Source organism: Oncorhynchus masou, chromosome 31 (genome assembly GCF_036934945.1).
Source record: "Oncorhynchus masou masou isolate Uvic2021 chromosome 31, UVic_Omas_1.1, whole genome shotgun sequence".
Taxonomy (NCBI): Eukaryota; Metazoa; Chordata; class Actinopteri; order Salmoniformes; family Salmonidae; genus Oncorhynchus; species Oncorhynchus masou.
In genome coordinates this window covers 55,409,207-55,415,457 of record NC_088242.1, presented here as the reverse complement: position 1 = coordinate 55,415,457, position 6,251 = coordinate 55,409,207, and positions in this window count along the sequence as shown.

Sequence of the window (6,251 nt, the reverse complement as noted above, 5' to 3'; positions counted from 1 at the left end):
ATGCAACCGGTCAGGATGCTCTTGATGGTGCAGCTGTAGAACTTTTTGAGGATCTGGGTACCCATGCCAAATATTTTCTGTCTCCTGAGGAGGAATAGGTGTTGTCGTGCCCTCTTCACTACTTTCTTGGTGTGTTTGGACCATGATATTTGTTGGTGTTGTGGACACCAAGGAACTTGAATCTCTCGACCCGCTCCACTACAGCCCTGTCGATGTGAATGGGAGCGTGTTCGGCCCTCCTTTTCCTGTAGTCTACGATAATCTCTTTTGTCCTGCTCACGTTGAGGGAGAGGTTGTTGTCCTGGCACCACACTGCCAGGTCTCTGACCTCTTCCCTATTATCTTTGTCGGTGATCAGGCCTAGGGATGTGTGATCCGGTGATTGTCAAGCAAATGCCTGCCAGTTTCACAATAATTGACTGTTAATTAACAAACACATTTAGCATCTCCTGGCTTCCACACATACCTTTGGAACATCTACATTTTTTTTAAATCGATGTAATCCAGGTAATATAGCCTACACTTTCACAATAAATCCATTATTTATTTTAGACAGGTCTAAAGAAGCATGCTATGAAGAAAATGTAGTCTATTTCAAAATAAATGAATATCATACTGAGTTGTCCTTATGTTAGGTCCTGATGTGGCTATGCCAAATGGCTGTGGGCTACACTAGTTCGTTTAGAAGACCAGATTTGCTTAGAATTCCGTGGCATTATTTTATATTATTTTATAGTATGAAGAAAAGAATTGAACAAAGCTGAAAAATATATAAATGTTTTCTCCAAGCGATTTGAGGGAGTGCGCACATGCGGCTATTCTGTGTTGAGCGGTTAACAAAGAAATAGCTACTCCTATATGCTTCAATTAGAGTTATTAATGTAACTTCAGTTCTACAAACATTGGGCTATATGTTTAGATTTTTAATACATTGTAAGGCTGCATGATGTGACTAATGATGATTTGAAAAAAGTTGCTTGAAAGGCATGAGCTCTGCTTTGTTTTTTTTGAGCAGGTGGTACACACTTCATTAGTCTCTCATTCACAGTTTGACAAGCACTTGATAATTCCTCGAATTTCACGGTGGCATCCCCTTTGTGGCCGTAATGAACCCTAAAAAAATCCATGCCTTTTGCAGCCTGTGGTCGTTGTGTCTTTCTTCTCACTCTCATGGCTCTCCATCACATGATTATGCATGTAATGCTTTTATTATAAAGGTGCATTTTTATGGTTAAAAGTATCTTCCCCAAACTCAAAACTCATGCGCTGCTTATGTATGCCACGTAGACTCTAAACCCCCTGTAAAGTGGATGAATGTGCTTAATTTTAAGAAGTTATTGGACTACTTTAGTTGTGATACAAACCTTATCAAACATATAGGTCTATGGGCTAGGCTACAAGAGGTGTGCGACTAAGGTTCTAAAAGAATCGGGGGAAAAGGCAGTTTCTTATGCTGGGCATCATTCACAAGTGATAATATATAATTCACAAGTGATAGGCTAATATTGTCACCCATCAGACTATTCTTGATTTAATCTTGTCTTTACATATACTAAATAATATATGTGTGATATTTGTTTTGATTTAGAATGAACCATCATCATGGACCTGTGTTTAGTCCCAGGCTCCTTAGCTTAGTGATGAGCTTTGCGTACACTATGGTGTTGAACGCTGAGCTGTAGTCAATGGACAACATTCTCACATAGGTGTTCCTTTTGTCCAGGTGGGAAAGGGCAGTGTGGAGTGTGATTGAGATTGCGTAATCTGTGGATCTGTTGGGGCGGTATGCAAATTGGAGTGGGTCTAGGGTTTCTGGGACGATGGTGTTGATATGAGCCATGACCAGCCTTTCAAAGCACTTCATGGCTACCGATGTGAGTGCTCCGGGGTGGTAGTCATTTAGGCAGGTTACCTTTGCTTTCTTGGGCACAGGGACTATAGTGGTCTGCTTAAAACATGTTGGTATTACAGACTCGGACAGGAAGAGGTTGAAAATGTCAGTGAAGACCCTTGCCAGTTGGTCGTGTATGTCCTGGTAATCCTTCTGGCCCTGCGGCCTTGTGAATGTTGACCTGTTTAAAGGTCTTACTCACATCGGCTGAGGAGAGCGTTATCACACAGTTTCCCGGAACAGCTGGTGCTCTCATGCATGTTTTAGTGTTATTTACCTCAAAGCGAGTATAGAAGTAGTTTAGCTTATCTGGTAGGCTCGTGTCACTGGGCAGCTCTCGGCTGTACTTCCCTTTGTAGTCTGTAATAGTTTGCAAGCCCTCCCACATCCAACGAGTGTTAGAGCTGGTGTAGTACGCGTCGATCTTAGTCCTGTATTGACGCTTTGCATGTTTGATGGTTCGTCGGAGGGCATAGCAAGATTTCTTGGCTAGGGACAATACTGCCCCCTTTGGATGAATTGCGTGCCCATATTAAACTGAAACAAACATCTGTCCAAAATTGCTAATATATGCATATAATAATAATTATTGGATAGAAAACACTCTAAAGCTTCTAAAACCGTTTGAATTATGTCTGTAAGTATAGCAGAACTCACAGGGCAGCCAATCTCCCAAACTAGTTTTGGCATCCAGAAAGTTGGGCCAACTTTGACGTCATCGCCCCCACCCTTCCCAACCAGCTATGGATCTGGAAACACTTTCTATGTCTTCCACTAGATGTCCTCATTCAGTAGAGCGTTTAATTGTGCAAATCCCGCAAGCTTTGACCCTTTGGCAGGCAAATCAAATCAAATCATCAAATCAATCAAATTTTATTTGTCACATACACATGGTTAGCAGATGTTAATGCGAGTGTAGCGAAATGCTTGTGCTTCTAGTTCCGACAATGCAGTAATAACCAACAAGTAATCTAACTAACAATTCCAAAACAAATTTCTTATACACAGTGTAAGGGGATAAAGAATATGTACATAAAGATATATGAATGAGTGATGGTACAGAGCAGCATAGGCAAGATACAGTAGATGGTATCGAGTACAGTATATACATATGAGATGAGTATGTAAACAAAGTGGCATAGTTAAAGTGGCTAGTGATACATGTATTACATAAGGATGCAGTAGATGATATAGAGTACAGTATATACGTATACATATGAGATGAATAATGTAGGGTATGTAAACATTATATTAGGTAGCATTGTTTAACCTCTTACACTTATGGTGGCGCTATTTCATTTTTGGAAGAAAAACGTAAACAAGATATTTTGTCACAAAAAGATGCTCGACTATGCATATAATTGCTACTGTTCGATACACTCTGATGTCCAGAAATATATAACGTGATTCAGGCAAAACCAAGATGATTGGCATCCAGGAAATGACAAGGATTTTTGAGGCTCTGTCTTTCATGATCTCCTTATATGGCTGTGATGAGTCTGCCCTTTCTGTCGTTTCCCCAAGGTGTCTGCAGCATTGTGACGTATTTGTAGGCAGATCGTTGGAAGATTGACATAAGTACATTTACCACGTGTCCGCCCGGTGTCCTGCGCCGAAATTGGTGCGCAAAGTCACCTGCCAGTATTTTTCCATGGGGCACAGAGAGAAAGCAAGCTTCCAAGAACTGCATGTCAATGAAGAGATATGTGAAAAAACATTGATTGATTCCAAACAACGGTTTCGGATATTATGTAGTTAATCCGGAAAAAGTTTCACGTTGTAGGTGACTGCATTTTCGTTCGATGTAGAAAACGGAACGATTTCTCCTACACACAGACGCTTTCAGGAAACACTGCGCATTTGGTATGTGGCTGGGAGTCTCCTCATTGAAAACATCAGAAGCTCTTCAAAGGTAAATGATTTTATTTATTTGGTTATCTGGCTTTTGTGAAAATGTTGCGTGCTACATGCTACACAAAATGCTATGCTAGCTTTGCATACTCTTACACAAATTAGTCAATTTCTATGGTTCAAAAGCATATTTTGAAAATCTGAGATGACAGTGTTGTTAAGAAAAGGCTAAGCTTGAGAGCAAACGCATTATTTTAATTTTATTTGCGATTTTCAGAAATCGTTAACGTTGCGTTATGCTAATGAGCCTGAGGCTTAGTCACAATCCCGGATCCGGGATGGGGAGTTTCAAGAGGTTAAAGTGGCTAGTGATATATTTTACATCAGAGTGGGTGTCGCGAGAAAATACATGCGCGTTCGGGCGCGAATTGTACACAGTCATTCCTCTGTTCCAGAATGTCTGAGAAGAATTGCTTTTGTCCGGTTGAATCGCCAATTGTTTTGTACGTTTATAACATCCTAAAGCTTGATTCTGCACTTAGTTTGACCAGTTTAGTCAACATATAATATGTAATTTTGAAGTTTTGATGCGCAACTGTTCGGGACCAGAAGTCATTTTGGATGCATTTCAGCTGAAAGGGGTAGCATATGCTAATACAAAGACACACGACTTGAAACAAAACGATGTATTGGGTAAGTATGACTCCTTCCACTACATTCTGATCGAAGACCATCAAAGGTAAGGGAATACTTATGTTGTAATTTTGTATTTCTGTTGACTCCAACATAGCGGAGAAATATTGCTTACGTCTGAGCGCCGCCTCAGATTATTGAATAGTGAGCGATTTCTTTAACGTTAAAAAGAAATGTGACAAAGCGGTTGCATTAAGAAGCAGTGTATCTTTCTAACTATATGTAGAACATGTATATTTAGTCAAAGTTTATGATGTGTATTTCTGTTATCTGGCGGAGCTATCTATAATTTCTCCTGACATTTTTGAGGATTTTCTGAACATGGCGTCAATGTAAACGGTGTTTTATGGATATATATTGCATATTATTGAAAAAAACATAAATGTACTGTGTAACATGTCCTATTACTGTCATCTGATGAAGATTTTCAAAAGGTTAGTGGATTATTTTTCTTTTAATCCTGCGTTTGTGATTGCATCTTTTGTTCGACAAAATGGCTGCATATTGTCTGTGTCTTTCTGGTTGTTTGACATAAATATGTGCTATGTTTTCGCCGTAAAACATTTTAGAAATCTGACTCGCTGGGTAGATGAACAAGGTGTTTATCTTTCATTTGAGCTATTGGACTTGTTAATGTGTGGAGGTTAAATATTTCTAAGAATATTTCTGCATTCTGTGCGCCACCTTTTGAGTTGAGCGGGGGGAGGTGTGGTGCCCTTGGGGAACCTGTACCGTGAACAAGTTCTTATAAGCTTCCGGGTTAGAGTCCAGCTCCTTGAAAGCGGCAGCTCTAGCCTTTAGCTCAGTGCAGATGTTGCCTGTAATCCATGGCTTCTGGTTGGGGTACGCATGTACGGTCACTGTGTGGACGACGTCATCGATGCACTTATTGATGAAGCCAATGACTGATGTGCTGTACTCCTCAATGCCATCGGAGGAATCCCAGAACACATTCCAGTCTGTGCTAGCAAAACAGTCCTGTAGCTTAGCATCTGCTTCATATGACCACTTTTTTATTGACCGAGTCACTGGTGCTTCCTGCTTTAATTTTTGCTTGTAAGCAGGAATCAGGAGAATAGAATTATGGTCCGATTTCCCAGGGAGAGCTTTGTACGTGTCTCTGTGTGTGGAGTAAAGGTGGTCTAGAGTTTTTTTATCCTCTGGTTGCACATGTGACATGCTTGTAGAAATGAGGTAAAACGGATTTAAATTTGCCTGCATTAAAGTCCCGGCCACTAGGAGCTCCGCTTCTGGATGAGCATTTTCTTGTTTGCTTATGGCCTTATACAGCATGTTGAGTGGGGTCTTGGTTGATAGTGTTGTCTAAAAACAGCAGCCATCCCCTTCGGCGCCATTATTTGATCTCCGATACATTTTATCTATAATTTCTCTTCATTATTTCTCTTCATATGACAAGGATTGAAAAGGATTTGCCAGTAATTTGTCGACTTGATTCTTGATGATGACTGCTTGCTGGCTAAGATTTTGGAAGTATGATGTGACATGATCAGTCCAATCAAAGCTACTGTAGATATAACATGATTTGACGTAATTTTATCTGTGGCTAGTGACCTTGAGCCTTCTTGGATGGGCACTTCTAATGTAACTCTATGGCATCACCCAAGGAGCTGGAATTTTCTAGCTCAACCCTTAGATTTTGCGGTGACGTAGTGTCCCCATTAGTGACAGAACACTGAGCCAATTACAGCGCAACTAGAGAACATTACCAACCCCTATACTCCGCATTTTCCACTGCCTACCCCACCACCACAGAAAGCACTAGGCTGAAACACATGCATTTTGGAGCTGCCTTACT